General features: G+C 39.7%; 1 protein-coding gene across 1 annotated transcript in view; it reads left to right on the forward strand.

Annotated features, from left to right (window-relative positions):
* Positions 1–2,547: 2,547 nt before the first annotated feature.
* The window catches only part of LOC132144806 (G1/S-specific cyclin-E2-like), a 30,304-nt gene continuing 17,583 nt past the window's right edge, over positions 2,548–15,268 (forward strand). Inside the window, exon 1 of the transcript XR_009434412.1 lies at positions 2,548–2,657. The gene's annotated coding sequence lies outside the window, so the exon portion shown is untranslated. The remainder of the gene's footprint in view (positions 2,658–15,268) is intronic.

Below are 15,268 nucleotides of genomic sequence, written 5' to 3' on the forward strand. Positions count from 1 at the left end.
ACAGAAGGTTATCAGTGGAGGACCCAGGGAAAGGGCACTCCCATCACAATAATCAAGATTTCTCTTGACTCTTAGGATCGTTATTGTCTTCTAATATACTAGAGGAGAAAATCAATAAAAAAGTTTAACCACTCTCAGATATTTCATATAAATAAAATGCATGTACAGTGGCATCAAAAAGTATTTGAAAATGTAAGTCACAGTTAAAAATGTCAGAATGCCATTGCATTATTTACAAAACAATAAGCAAGTGTCATCTGCAGACAAAATGCAACAGGAACCTTTCTCATAAATAACTGAACTTTTCTGAGCATGGTGTTTCGTCGATTTTTAGTGGATGTATTACATTGGTTCTAACAGATGTAGATCATCATAACAACCTACAGTTACACTCTTCATTTTGTCTATTGTATAATTTCAGATTTGACAAACATTTTGCTTGACAAGTGCTTATTTTTCAGACACAACTTTTGTATCTAATGCAATGACATTCAGATTTATTTAAGTGCAAATTACAGTTACGTACTTGTTGAGACATTGTAGGTAGTCTGTAGGTAGAATCATTGACGTTATGTATACATAATGCATTTGTGTAATGTATAGTACATGGTTTCATCTTATTTATGTAAATGTATTGTCTGTTCAGAATGTAAGGAGGCAGACTGATCTGAGCAGCGTGAATGAAGTTGTGTCGGACTCGTCTGATCAAGCTCCAGATGCACAGCCATCTCCACTCCCAACACTCAGGTGTGTTCCTGTAGTGAAATTACATTGTGACCACATTGTGTGAAATTCATCAATTAACAACTGCAAACTTGCAGAGAGGCAGAAGTAGCATTACATAGCATCTTACGCACAGAGGGCACATGCTGCTATGCTCAGAGGAACATCTGATTTTCAAAATTGCCGAGCATTATACAAAGTTTTGTGCCACCTCTAGTAGTGTGACACACAAGGAGTTTTTAAGTATTTGAGATTAATATAATAGGCTAAAAACACAGCACTTCCATCTTTATGTGACCTTTTAACTCTAGCACTCTATTCTAATTCTATTCTTATTCTATAAAAAAACGTGTCCCTTTTTGACTCACACTCAAAAAAAAAAAAACTAACACTAGCTTCTCTATTATTTTTGTATTTTATCTGCTTTTTTTATTATACAAAAAGGCCTTTAACACTAGCTTGCTTTATTCTGTTCCTATTCTATCCTATATGTGTTATATTAAAAAAAAAAACTTTGCTACGTGTACTGCATTAAGCTAACTGAGACTTTTTATTGCACTTGCATATCATTGCTCTTTTGTTGATTTTGATTGCTTCTGTTGTCCTCATTTGTAAGTCGCTTTGGATAAAAGCATCTGCATGACTAAATTAATATAATATAGAAATGCTTGATAAAATTCTTTAGAAAATTAGTAGGACATAAAAATGGAAGACAAAAGGACAACCTAAACACCCTAATTTTGCCATATTTTTAATAGTCTCAGCCTCAGACTTCACGCCCACGGACCGTTTGCTAAACGTCTGATGCATATGGGACACAAAAGTGGAAACACTTCAGGAGTGTCGAAGTCGTCATCGGATTGGTTGAATTCTTCAGGATTTCAGTGAGACGTGTGTGTCGCGTTCTTTAAAGTTCTGTCTGGAAACAAAGATGCCGGGGCGCCAAACCCCCTCACAAAAAAAGAAAGCCATAGGTTTAAACTGTGACAACAAGAGCTGATCAGGAACAACTAAACGCTGGAATTTAAAAAGTATGTGAAATATTTAAAGTTTGCGGCACAGAATTTTTAAAGTATGTCCAAGAGTTTTACAGTCGGTTATTGTGGGGGCATTTCCACACCTTTCACACCATCATCCAAAACGTGATGATGAATGAAACAAACTGTGGTTGTGCTTGTTTTGACATGTCAGTCAAACGGCTTCATGGTCAGACCATGGCCAATGAAAGCTGCTGTATATTCCATATATATATATATATATATATATATATATATATATATATATATATATATATATCAGCAATTTCGGTTGCATCCCTAGCCCTAAGTTTAAGTTAGTTGACATGGCAACATAAACAAAAATATTTTTTTATAAACTACATATTTTTTATGTTTATAATTCCAAATGGCACATGGCTCAGCTGAAGATGTCCTTAAGTAATTTATTTCGGAGAAAAAGATTGTTTGTGCTAAACAAATCATCACAGTATTTCAATAATCAGCTTACAGCATTATGTCTAAAAGCAACATGTTAAAAATAATATTTGCTATGAAGGGCGTATGTTACACCATTCCCATGTGTAAGTTACTTCTGGAGCCGCCACAACACACTGATGACGATAGCTTCTGTGCATAAGATGATCAATCTACTAGCGGTATTAACTTTAACCGGCAATAATCCCCTTAGTTTCTGTGCTACTGAACTTCAGGATGATTACAGTCATATATTTTTCTGTATCTGTTTTTTACTGATACATTGTCTGAAGCCTTTGTTTGTGTTCTGTTCTGTTTTGGGGATGTTGGGGCAGCTCAGAGGACGTTTGGAGGAAAATGCTGAGTAAAGAGATAAAGTAAAAACACAGCAAGAGCAGTTTAGACAGACACCCGTCATTGCGGCCCAAAATGAGAGCCATGCTGCTCGACTGGCTCATGGAGGTACTGTCACACAATCTGCTCTTCACACTAGATTGCCTTTATAATGTCTCATTGTATACTGCCATAACAACATTGTCAATGTGAGGGTTAGTTATACACAGTTAGAATATCTTTCTTTAGTCCCGCTTTATATATTAGGTGGCCTTAACTACTATGTACTTACATTTAATTAATAATTTGATACAATGTACTTATTGTGTACATGTTTTTACATTGTACTTATATTAAAAAACTGCATGTTATAACAACTTAAATTAATTTCTGTAATTACATGTATAATTACACCTTAACCCACCTTAAGTCTGACGTCATGTGTCACTGCCACGAGAAAACAACAAAAGGTGCTAATATAAACTCACAATTTGATAGAATACTAGTGAAAAAGTTATAATCTTAAAGCGATAGTGTACTGTTTGAGTAAATGAATTACTCCGGGATATTGGTTTGTTTTAACTCAGAGGTGTTAGAACCAGCCACATTAAAAGTCATTTGTGGATGTGAACTGTTTCAAATGATTCAGTTCGATTTGGTGAACTGGTTCAAAAAGATCCAGTTACATCAAGTGATTCGCTCGCGAACCGGATGTCATTGAACTGCAGTGAACGCACTCACAACAGACCCGGAAGAGAAGACAAAGGTGAATAAAGTCATAGTTTTTGCTATTTTTGGACCAAAATGTATTTTCGATGCTTCAAAAAATTCTAACTGACCCAGTGATATATTTCCAATATATTTAGGTCCATACCGTAGTCCCAGATAGCCAGACAATGAAAATATAAATATAAAAAAAATATATGCAAATTATTTGTGTTTGGGATGCTGTGAGCATGGAGACTGTAGTGTACACTGTAAGTTTGAAAGAGTTTATCTTAAATGATTATTATGAATAAACAGTGCTCAGAAACAGCTGCTGAGGTAGTATTTTCAAGTGAAGCGAGTTGAGGCTTGGACCGGGAAACAGCTCTTCTTATGTCATCACTTAACAACTGAATAATTTGAACGTAGCCTTTCAAATAATGCAATAAAACTAAACAGATAAAATAAATATTTAATAGATTTTTATTAATAAAAGGAAAGGACAAAAAAGTATGACTTACATAATTCAAATATATATAGCCACTTTATCAGGTACACCTCCTTAATTGTTTGGTAACACAAATTGCTAATCAGCCAATCACACAGCAGCAGCTCAATGCATTAAGACGTCTAGATGTGATGAAGACGACTTGCTGATGTTCATACAGCATCACAATTGGGAAGAAAGGGGATTTAAGTGACTTTGGACGTGGAATGGTTGTTTGTGCCAGACAGGCTGGTCTGAATTTTTCAAAACTGCTGATCTACTGGGATTTTCACAGACAACAATCTCTAGGGTTTACAGAGAATGGTCTGAAAAAGAGAAAATATCCAGTGAGCGCCAGTTGTGTGGATGAAAATGCCTTGTTGATGTCAGAGGTCAGAGGAGAATGGGCAGACTGGTTAGAAAGGCAACAGTAACTCAAATGCAGAATATGTATGCAGAATACCATCTCTGAATGCACAACATGTCGAACCCTGAAGATAAGCTACAGCAGCAGAAGACCACACCGGGAGCTCCTCCTCTCAACTAAGAACAGGAAACTGAGGCTACAATTCTCACAGGCTCACCAAAATTGGACAATGAAAGATTGGCAAATGTTGCCTGGTCTGATGAGTCTCAATATCTGCTGCAACATTCAGATGATAGGGTTAAAATTTGTCCTGCCTTGTCTCAATGATTTAGGCTGCTGGTGGTGGTGTTTTTTTTTTTGGCACACTTTGGGCCCCTTAGTACTAATTGAGCATCTTTTAAATGCCACAGCCTACTACAGAATTGTTGCTGACCATGTCCATCCCTTTATGACTACACTGTACCCATCTTTGTACCCAGTGTACCCAGTGTACAGTGACACAACACTGTTCATCGCTGGTGGAGTTCATGTCTGTGAAGTGTCGATCACTCTATCTGCCGCAGGGGTTCACGGCCATTGTTATTGTCGCAGTCTACACCCCCCTGTTTGCTAATGCGAAGGAAGTGCATCGTGAGCTGTACAGCGCCATAAGCGAACAACAAACTAAAAACCCATACGGCTTTTTCATAATAGACTTCAACTACACAAACTTAAAGACAGTTTTGCCAAAGGTCTACCAACATGTGAATTTTGCAACAAAGGGAAAAAACACACTGGACTTTGCTTTCACAACAGAAAAGAATGCATACAAGGCTGTACCCCGCCCCCACCTAAGGTACTCGGATCACATCTCTGTTATGCTAATTCCAGCATACAGAACACTTCTGAAACTCACGAAACTGGTTCAAATACTCATCACAGTTTAGTCAGATGATGCTACCTCAGCATTACAGGACTGCTTTCAGTGCACAGACTGGAACATGTTTAAAGAGGTAGCCACCTACAACAACCACCACATAGACCTGCAAGAGTACACTGAAACTGTGACTGCTTATATCAGAAAGTGCGTTGATGATGTGACAGTCACCAAGACCATCACCACATGTGCAAACCAAAAGCCGTGGGTGACAGCAGAGGTTTGTGGGTTGCTAAAGACTAGAGATGAAGGATTCAGATCAGGAGATAAAGCAGCCCTTAAAACAGCAAGAGCCAGTCTGTCCTGTGGCATCAAAAATGCAAATGTTCATATGCTCAAAAAATCAGCAGTCACAGACAGCAGAGACACACTTAGCCTGTGGCAAGCCATTCAGACCATCACTGACTACATTGACCATCACCTTCCACAAGGTCTTTGATAATGGCACATCTCTCCCGGATGCGCTCAACCACTTTTATTCACAGTTTGAAGTGCAGAATGACACACCTCAACCCCTCTACATTGCAAGTAAATCACTCGTATATGCGACTAAATCTTCTTTCTGGCGACTAAATTATGTCTAATATTAGCTAATGGCTAATAATTCTCAGATTTTACTCACCAGTGTGTGAGTTGGAGGCTAAGTATGAGTTTAGCTCAGATATATTTTCACTCGCAAACAATCTCTTACTGAGCGCTTCAGAGTTTCACTCTCTGTCTAGCGATCTGTGATATTTCTCAGTTCATTCTCAATGGATGCGCAGCGCACCTGTTTTTAGTGTACCGTGAACTCTAGAGTGAAGGCGCACTAATTGCCGTCGCTTTCTCTCACATACACAAACAGAGACAGAGAGAGAGAGAGAGTAAATTGACGCACTACATTTAAACAATATTTTTTGTTGTATTTTCCTGTCAAAATAACGGCTTTCCTTTGAAAATCTTCAACTTTTAAGAACAGCCGAGTTTCCTGATAGTGGGTGGAGTTAATGCGCAAACGGCAATCTCATTGGCTGGTGCTCACCTATTTCGTCCCTGTTTTGATTTCAGCAAATCAGTTTGAGCGAATGCACAAAACATGATTAATATTCATTAATCCAGCAGGTCATTAATCCTTAGTAATCCATTGTGTGTTTTATAGTTCTTCTTATTAGAATTCGTATCATTATCATCTTATCAGTATTTTTGTTCTTTTTTTCCTTTTTTTTTTTACAAAAACACTGAATGGCAAAAAAGCCAACACCAGTTCAGTTAAAATGTTCAGTTAAAAATACTAATATCCTTTCAAACATGGTTATCAAGTTTACCTCTAATTACTAAATTTATATTATTAAATAATATCTGATTATAAAAGCTTGAATGACTGATGTTAATTATGCAATTTTATATATTTAAGAAACTTTGACATTTTAGATTTTATATACATAAAATCCTTAATTACAGTCCATGTTGGCCACAACACCTCGAGCACTACCACATTGAGCACAGGTGCCCCACAAGGCTGTGTGCTCAGCCCACTACTCTTCCTGCTGCTGACCCAGAACTGCACTGCCAAATTCAGCTCCAACCACATCTTTAAGTTTGAGATGACATAACTGTGGTAGGTCTCATCAGCAACAGTGATGAAACACACTACAGAAATGAAGTGGCACAGCTGGCTGAATGGTGTGTAACTAACAACCTGTCCCTCAATGTGGAGAAGACAAGGTTGTGATGGACTTTAGAAGAAACTCTGTTGACCACCCCCCATTGACCATCAACAGCTGGACTGTGGAGAGAGTCAGCAGCACTAAATTCTTGGGGGTGCACATCACAGAGGATCTCACCTGGACCACCAACACCATATCACTCTCCAAGATGGCACAACAGCACCTACACTTTCTCCGCTGGCTGAAAAAAGCAAGTCTCCCTCCACATTCTACAGAGGAATCAAGGAGAGCATACTGACCAGCTGAATCACTGTCTTGTATGGGAGCTGTAGTGCAGAAGACCGCAAGACCCTCTAGCGGACATTGAATACAGCTGCAAAGATCATCGGTGCCCCTCTCCCCTCCATCCTGGATATTTTCCTTACACAATGCTCCAGCAAAGCAAACAGTATCATGAAGGACCCCACCCATTTTTGTGCAATTCTCCTCTATGCACACTGGACACTTTTCAAACACAATGCTGTGTGTAAATAATCCCACAAAAGACACACTAATATGTGTGTTTAAATGCTCATTAGATATGAGCCGGTATTCGGTAATGCAATATATCATGGTAATGAATATGCATGATATTGTTATCGTGGGCACTTCTTAATACTTAGATATTACAAATTATTCCAAATTTGGAATGCATTTTAAGAATTCAACTGGTCAAAATGCACAACATTTCTGTATGCTGCTTGAAAGAGTGTTTGCTCTGATTTAAACAAGCACATGGGGGTACACATGAGAGACGAGCTGAATGAAAGAACATTCACTCTGACAGCAGATGGCGCTAAACTACAGAAAATGCAGCCTAGCATTAGCATAGCTGCTGTTCCAATAAAGTTAAATTGATTAGTTTAACCCAAGCTAAAGAATAAGAATGCGCAATTGATCAGATACATCTGCAGTCACAATTTAAGAAATACATTATTTGAATGCTTGGCGAAACAGATGTGTTTTTAATCTAGATTTAAACAGAGAGAGTGTTTCTGAACCACGAACATTATCAGGAAGCCTTTACCCTGGAAACCCCATAAAAGCAGCTGCACTACTTTCTAAAACATATTTAAATCATTTTAAATAGCCATTCAGATTTGTGTATTCGCTATGATGTTCATCACAGTGCCAAATACTTAAATATTTAGACTTAATAGGGTATTTAATGTCAAACTTTTTTTTTTCATTTTAATCTGGACTACAATTTGCCCTAGATATTGTTTGAAAGTGTTTTGATTCTTTATTGTTAATTTAAACTTTACATGAGGTCTTCAGTAGTTAATATTAGCTAATTCATTAGTTAACTTAAACTGCCAATGAAAAATTCTTCTTCTAAACATTCATCAATCTTAGGTATTCCAATATTTAATAACACGTTGTTAAAATTTTAAGTTGCAACTGTATTATTTAACATGAACCAAGACTTGTATTTTTTAACAAAGATTAATAACTTCTGTAGCAAATGTAGCTATTGCTCATTGTGAATGTCAATGGTTAAAAAAATGAGGTCTTATTGTAAAATGATACCTATGGGTCTTTATAGCTCTTTTGTAGTTTAATCTGTGTAAAACTATAGTATATTAATCTTTGTAAAACTATAGTATAGTATAGTATATGTAGCATATTTATAGTCAGAATCTGTCAGTAGGTTAGTTGTGTATACCAGATTTTACGTATACCAGTTTATACTGATTTACTTCATTGTTGTATGTCTGTATTTATTTAGCACCGTGGTCCTGTGAGGCACGACATTTCGTTCCACTGTATGTCCACACATGTAGCCGAATGACAATAAAGCTCAACTTGAACTTGAACTTGATCTTCTGATTGTTACTTCCAGCAAGATAATGCACCATATCACAAAGCTCAAATCTTCTCAGACTTGTTTCTTCTCCACAGTCATCAGATCTCAATCCAAAAGAGAAGCTTTGGGATGTGGTGGAATGGGAGATTTGCCTCATGGATGTGCAGCCAACAAATCTGCAGCAACTGTGTGATGCTATCATGTCAATATGGACCAAAATCTCTGAGGCATTTTTCCGTCACCTTGTTGAATCTATGCCATGAAGAATTAAGGCAGTTCTGAAGACAAAAGGGGGTCCAACCCGGTACAAGCAAAGGTGTACCTAATAAAGTGGCCAGTGAGTGTATATATGACTCCAACATAATCAGACTCCATTAAAGTTATTTATTTAATCCCTGTTTACATGTCAAAGAGAACTGATAGGAACATGTTGGATTCTGTGTAGAAGCTCCCAGATCAACTGTTACCTTCACTTCTTATACCCAGAGCGAAGCAAACATGAGTGGAATACAAATATGAAGCAAAATACCATCACCCTGGAGGACAATTGGTGGAGATATAGATACAAGAAGGGCAGAAGCATGTAAACATATTCAGGCTGTAGTTCCTATGATACTTGAATATAGTTCACCACATTTCCTTTTAGTTAATAAACTGGCAGATGAGACCAAAAAAAAAAAAAGTTACTAATGAATAGCTGTGGGAAGCACGTGTCCCTGTGTAGCAGATTATACAGATGTGGTAAAAGTGACCCTGACTTTCTAGACACAAACATCCCCGGTTTAATTATTCTAACAGCCATATTCAAGATGATTGGGTGAATGTACTGTAATGCATATTCATGATTAAGTTATTAATGTCTAAGTGTGCTTTGAAAATACTTATATATTTTTTCTTTCCAACTGTCTGTCTGCTACGCTTCCCTACTAACCAACTTTGGGCAATTTTAAAGAGCGTGCTCATAAAAAGATATCTAATCTATAGCAATGAGTTCAACCCCACCTTTCTCTTTTAATAAGAGTTTTTTTATTAAAACTTGCATTGAAATGTATTGCTAAAAATATAGCATTTTTAAACCTGTCAGAGAATCACTCTCCCAGACATTTTCTCTAGACTAAGCCCTTGTTTAAGCAGAAAAAAAGAAGAAAAAATAAAGAAAACTAAAAGCATCACTAGATGATTCACTAATTGTTCTTTTCCAAGAACGAAAGCGTGCTGTCACGGGAATGGCCGTGCTGCCCGCTTTATGCTTTCCCTCCCGTCTCCCTCCTTCCGCAGGTGATAGAACAGGTGAGAGAAACGAAATGTTCAATGCTGCTTGTAGCACCTCTTTGGAAGAACCAACCATGGTTCCCAGATTTGATGCAGTTAGCAGATGTCGCCCGGTGGCCAGTACCGTTGAGGAGGGACCTCCTCTCGCAGGCCAGGGGCTCGATTTGGCACCCTCAACCGGGGTTGTGGTCCCTCCATGTGTGGGCGCTCAACGGTACCCGCTGATCTCGCAGTGGGAGTGCTAAATACCATCACTCAGGCTAGGGCTCCGTCGACACGATGTCTGTTTGCCTCGAAGTGGTCGGTGTTCTCCAGCTGGTGCACAGCTCGAGGTTATTCACCCCTTAGTTGTGAGGTGACGGAGGTTCTCTCCTTCCTACAGGAGCTGTTGGATAAGGGCAGAGCCCCGTCCACGCTCAAAGTTTATGTGGCGGCCATCGCAGCGTTTTCTGAAACAGCACTCGGTCAGTCAATAGGAAGGAATGATTTGGTCATCCGGTTCCTCAGAGGAGCTAGGAGGCTGAATCCTCCCAGACCTCCGTCAGTCCCTATGTGGGACCTCGCGGCGGTTTTGGAGGCCATGAAGGGTCCCCCTTTTGAGCCTATCCAATCGGTTAGCCTACAGCATCTGTCATTCAAGACAGTATTCTTGTTGGCTCTCGCTTCGGTGAAGCGTGTGGGTGATTTGCACGCACTCTCGGGGAGCCAGTCGTGCTTGGAGTTTGGGCCTAATGACTCAAGGGTCATACTCAAACCTAGGCACGGTTATGTGCCCGAAATCCCTCAACACGCCGTTTCGGGCTCAGGTTATTGCCCTGTCTGCCCTGCCGGTGTCAGGAGAGGATAGAGACTCGAATCTTCTTTGTCCTGTCAGGGTTTTAAGAGCTTATGTGTCTCGCTCTGCTGCCTTTCGGCAGACGGAGCAGCTGTTTGTCTCATTCGGTGGACGTTCCAAGGGAATGGCTGTTTCGAGACAGACTCTATCCAGATGGATAGTTGACGCCATAGCGTTAGCTTACGCTTCCAGGGGCCTTCAGTGTCCATTGGGCGTCAGAGCACACTCCACAAGGGGCATCGCCTCGTCGTGGGCGTGGTCTACTGGGATCTCCTTGCAGGATATATGTATGGCGGCAGGTTGGGCCTCACCGTCTACATTTATCAGGTTTTACAACCTGGAGGTTCCCGCCTTGCAAGCAAGGCTGCTGTCGGTATAGTCGAATCAGGGCCCTGAGGGGAATTCTGAGTTCATGAGCGCTATGCGCTGCCGACTGTTATATAGGCAGTATTGCGTAAGACCCGCATTGCCACATTGGTCAGGCCTTGCCTCGGCTGTGTGATGTCATATTGCCGCATCTACGGATGCTGCTGGATAGGGGACGGAGGGCTTTCCCCCCTTTCTGTCCTGGACTCTCTGTGAGTCCCTCAGGTGACTGTGCACTGTAAATCCTGGGCGTTGCTTCAGGTTTATTGGTGTGTGATCCCTGCGCGCATGGCGTTTTACATTGGGTTCCCGTAGCGTCTTAGCTAAGACGCAGTACGAGAGAGCTCTCGTAAGAGAACGTACTCGGTTACTAAACGTAACCTCGGTTCTCTCTAGAACAGCGAAAGAGTACTGCGTTCTCTGCCGTGCGCACGATTCACTCTGGTTCGCTTCGGCGATGAAATAAATCAGGTGAGTCAGCCTTTTCGAGCTCCTTTTATAGGTTGGGCCACACCCGTTTCGGCGGGAAGTGGCAAGAAGCCCTTATTGGTCTGATGTTGCATCAGCCTGCGCTTGATAGGCTGTGCAGTTGCCGCAGAACAAGCCAATGAGCGAACGAGCCATCTCGCCTATGGCTGTGTACTGCTGCAAATGCGCTTTACAAAAATACAAAATTAAGGATAATTTTTTGCTTCAGTATTTCGTGAAAAGAAACTTTTCCCATAGCGTCTTAGCTAAGACGCAGTACTCGTTTGCTCTTCTAGAGAGAACCGAGGTTACGTTTAGTAACCGAGTACGTTATTAAAAGCAGAGTTTTTAGGTCCTATAATTAACACCTCTGTTTTTTCAGAATTTAGCAGTAAGAAATTACTCGTCATCCAGTTTTTTATATCGACTATGCATTCCATTAGTTTTTCAAATTGGTGTTGATCATTAGCGTTTTCATTCGAACCTATCGCTGTATTCTTTTCTTCTCTCGCTCCAGTTTTTCACAAGTTCATCAAACAACCGCAGTAAGAATTTTCATCAAGCACGGTGAGTAATGGCTTCTCCCGTCATTGTTACTTGCACCTCTTGCCACATGTACAGTTTATCTATCTCTGTCGCTGATGAGGGATTCACATTTGATAAATGCAGGGAAATAGTTAGGCTGACAGAGAAGATTTCAGAATTAGAGACACGCATCCAAACTTTAATTGAGGACAGTAAGAATGTTAGGGCTCTAGATATGGCTTTGGATGCGTCTAGCTCAGGGATTCCTGTACATTGTTCGGTTCCGGAAACTGAGCCCTTGCAGCAGGGCAACTGGGTGACGGTGAGGCAGCGTAGTCGTGGGTCAAAACACCGCTCTTCTGTTCCGATCAAAACATTAAACAGGTTCTCCCCACTCAGTGATGCACCCACTGAGAAACCTGATGAAAGTGCTCTAGTTATTGGTGATTCTATTGTTCGGAACGGGAATATAGAGACACCAGCCACCATAGTCAAATGTTTACCGGGAGCCAGAGCGCCTGACATCTTGGCAAATTTAAAAGTGCTGGCTAATGCTAAATGTAAATACAGTAAGATTGTTATTCATGCCAGCGCTAATGATGTTCGACTTCGCCAGTCGGAGATCACTAAAAATAACATTAAAGAGGTGTGTGAACTTGCAAGCACGATGTCAGACACTGTAATATGCTCTGGTCCCCTCCCTGCTTACCGTGGTGATGAGATGCATAGCAGATTGTCATCACTCAATGGCTGGATGTCTAAGTGGTGCCCACAGAATAACATAGGTTTCATAGACAATTGGACGAGCTTTTGGGGCAGACCTGACCTGTTTAAAAGAGATGGTCTTCATCCCTCCTGGGGTGGCGCCACTCTTCTCTCTAGAAATATGGCAAATAGTCTTAGTGTTTATACTTGACTAACTGGGGCCCAGGTCAGGAAGCAGACAGACTGGCTAAACCGATCGTCTGCTAGCTGCCTCCCGTCACAGAGGTCAGTTAATTCTCGGCACATAGAGACTCTTTCACCTAGATATCACACTATAGAGACTGTGTCTGTTCCCTGAACTAGAAAAAACAAAAAACGTCCAAACCAAGTTAAGATTAACAATTTAATTGAGGTTCAACGAATAAAAAACAGAAGCAATATGGATAAACAAATGATAAAGCTTGGCTTATTGAATATCAGATCCCTTTCTACGAAAACACTTTTTGTAAATAATATGATCACTGATCATAATATAGATGTACTCTGTTTGACAGAAACCTGGCTAAAACTTGATGATTACATTATTTTAAATGAGTCCACCCCCCAAGATTACTGTTATAAACATGAGCCGCGTCTAAAGGGCAAAGGTGGAGGTGTTGCTTCAATTTATAACAAAGTTTTCGGGATTTCTCAGAGGGCAGGCTACAAGTATAACTCGTTTGAAGTAATGGTGCTTCATATAACATTATCCAGAGAAAAAAATGTTAATGATAAATCCCCTGTTATGTTTGTACTGGCTACTGTATACAGGCCACCAGGGCACCATACCGACTTTATTAAAGAGTTTGGTGATTTTAAATCCGAGTTAGTTCTGGCTGCAGATAAAGTCTTAATAGTTGGTGATTTTAATATCCATGTTGATAATGAAAAACATGCATTGGGATCAGCATTTATAGACATTCTGAACTCTATTGGTGTTAGACAACATGTTTCAGGACCTACTCATTGTCGAAATCATACTCTAGATTTAATACTGTCACATGGAATTGATGTTGATGGTGTTGAAATTATTCAGCCAAGTGATGATATCTCAGATCATTATTTAGTTCTGTGCACACTTCATATAGCCAAAATTGTAAATCCTACTTCTTGTTACAAGTATGGAAGAACCATCACTTCTAACACAAAAGACTGCTTTTTAAGTTATCTTCCTGATGTAACCAAATTCCTTAGCATATCCAAAACCTCAGAACTTGATTATGTAACAGAAACTATAGACTCTCTCTATTCTAGCACTTTAAATAAAGTTGCTCCTTTACGCTTAAGCAAGGTTAAGGAAAAAAGTTTGACACCATGGTATAATGAGCATACTCGCACCCTAAAGAGAGCAGCCCGAAAAATGGAGCGCAGCTGGAGGAAAACAAAACTAGAGGTATTTCGTATTGCTTGGCGGGAAAGTAACATATCCTACAGAAAAGCATTAAAAACTGCTAGATCTGATTACTTTTCTTCTCTTTTAGAAGAAAACAAACATAACCCCAGGTATTTATTCAATACAGTGGCTAAATTAACGAAAAATAAAGCCTCAACAAGTGTTGACATTTCCCAACATCACAGCAGTAATGACTTTATGAACTACTTTACTTCTAAAATCGATACTATTAGAGAAAAAATTGCAACCATTCAGCCATCAGCTACAGTATCACATCAGACAGTGCACTATAGAAACCCTGAGGAACAGTTCCACTAATTCTCTACTATAGGAGAGGAAGAATTGTATAAACTTGTTAAATCATCTAACCCAACAACATGTATGTTAGACCCTATACCATCTAAGCTACTAAAAGAGGTGCTTCCAGAAGTCATTGATCCTCTTCTGACTATTATTAATTCCTCATTGTCATTAGGATATGTCCCCAAAACCTTCAAACTGGCTGTTATTAAGCCTCTCATCAAAAAACCACAGCTTGACCCCAAAGAACTAGTTAATTATAGACCAATCTCGAATTTCCCTTTTCTGTCCAAGATACTAGAAAAGGTGGTATCCTCACAATTATATTCCTTCTTAGAGAAAAATGGTATATGTGAGGATTTCCAGTCAGGATTTAGACCGTATCATAGTACTGAGACTGCTCTCCTTAGAGTTACAAATGATCTGCTCTTATCATCTGATCGTGGGTGTATCTCTCTATTAGTTTTATTGGATCTTAGTGCTGCGTTTGACACAACTGACCACAACATTCTTTTGCATAGACTTGAACACTTTGTTGGCATCAGTGGAAGTGCATTAGCATGGTTTAAATCGTACTTATATGACCGCCATCAGTTCGTAGCAGTGAATGAAGATGTATCCTATCGATCACAAGTGCAGTATGGAGTACCTCAAGGCTCAGTACTAGGGCCGCTACTCTTCACGCTTTATATGTTACCCTTGGGAGATATCATCAGGAAACATGGTGTTAGCTTTCACTGTTATGCTGATGATACTCAGCTCTATATTTCTTTGCAGCCTGGTGAAACACACCAATTTTAAAAACTAATGGATTGCATAGTCGATATAAAAAACTGGATGACGAGTAATTTCTTACTGCTAAATTCTGAA

This window comes from Carassius carassius, chromosome 8 (genome assembly GCF_963082965.1).
Source record: "Carassius carassius chromosome 8, fCarCar2.1, whole genome shotgun sequence".
Classification (NCBI taxonomy): domain Eukaryota; kingdom Metazoa; phylum Chordata; class Actinopteri; order Cypriniformes; family Cyprinidae; genus Carassius; species Carassius carassius.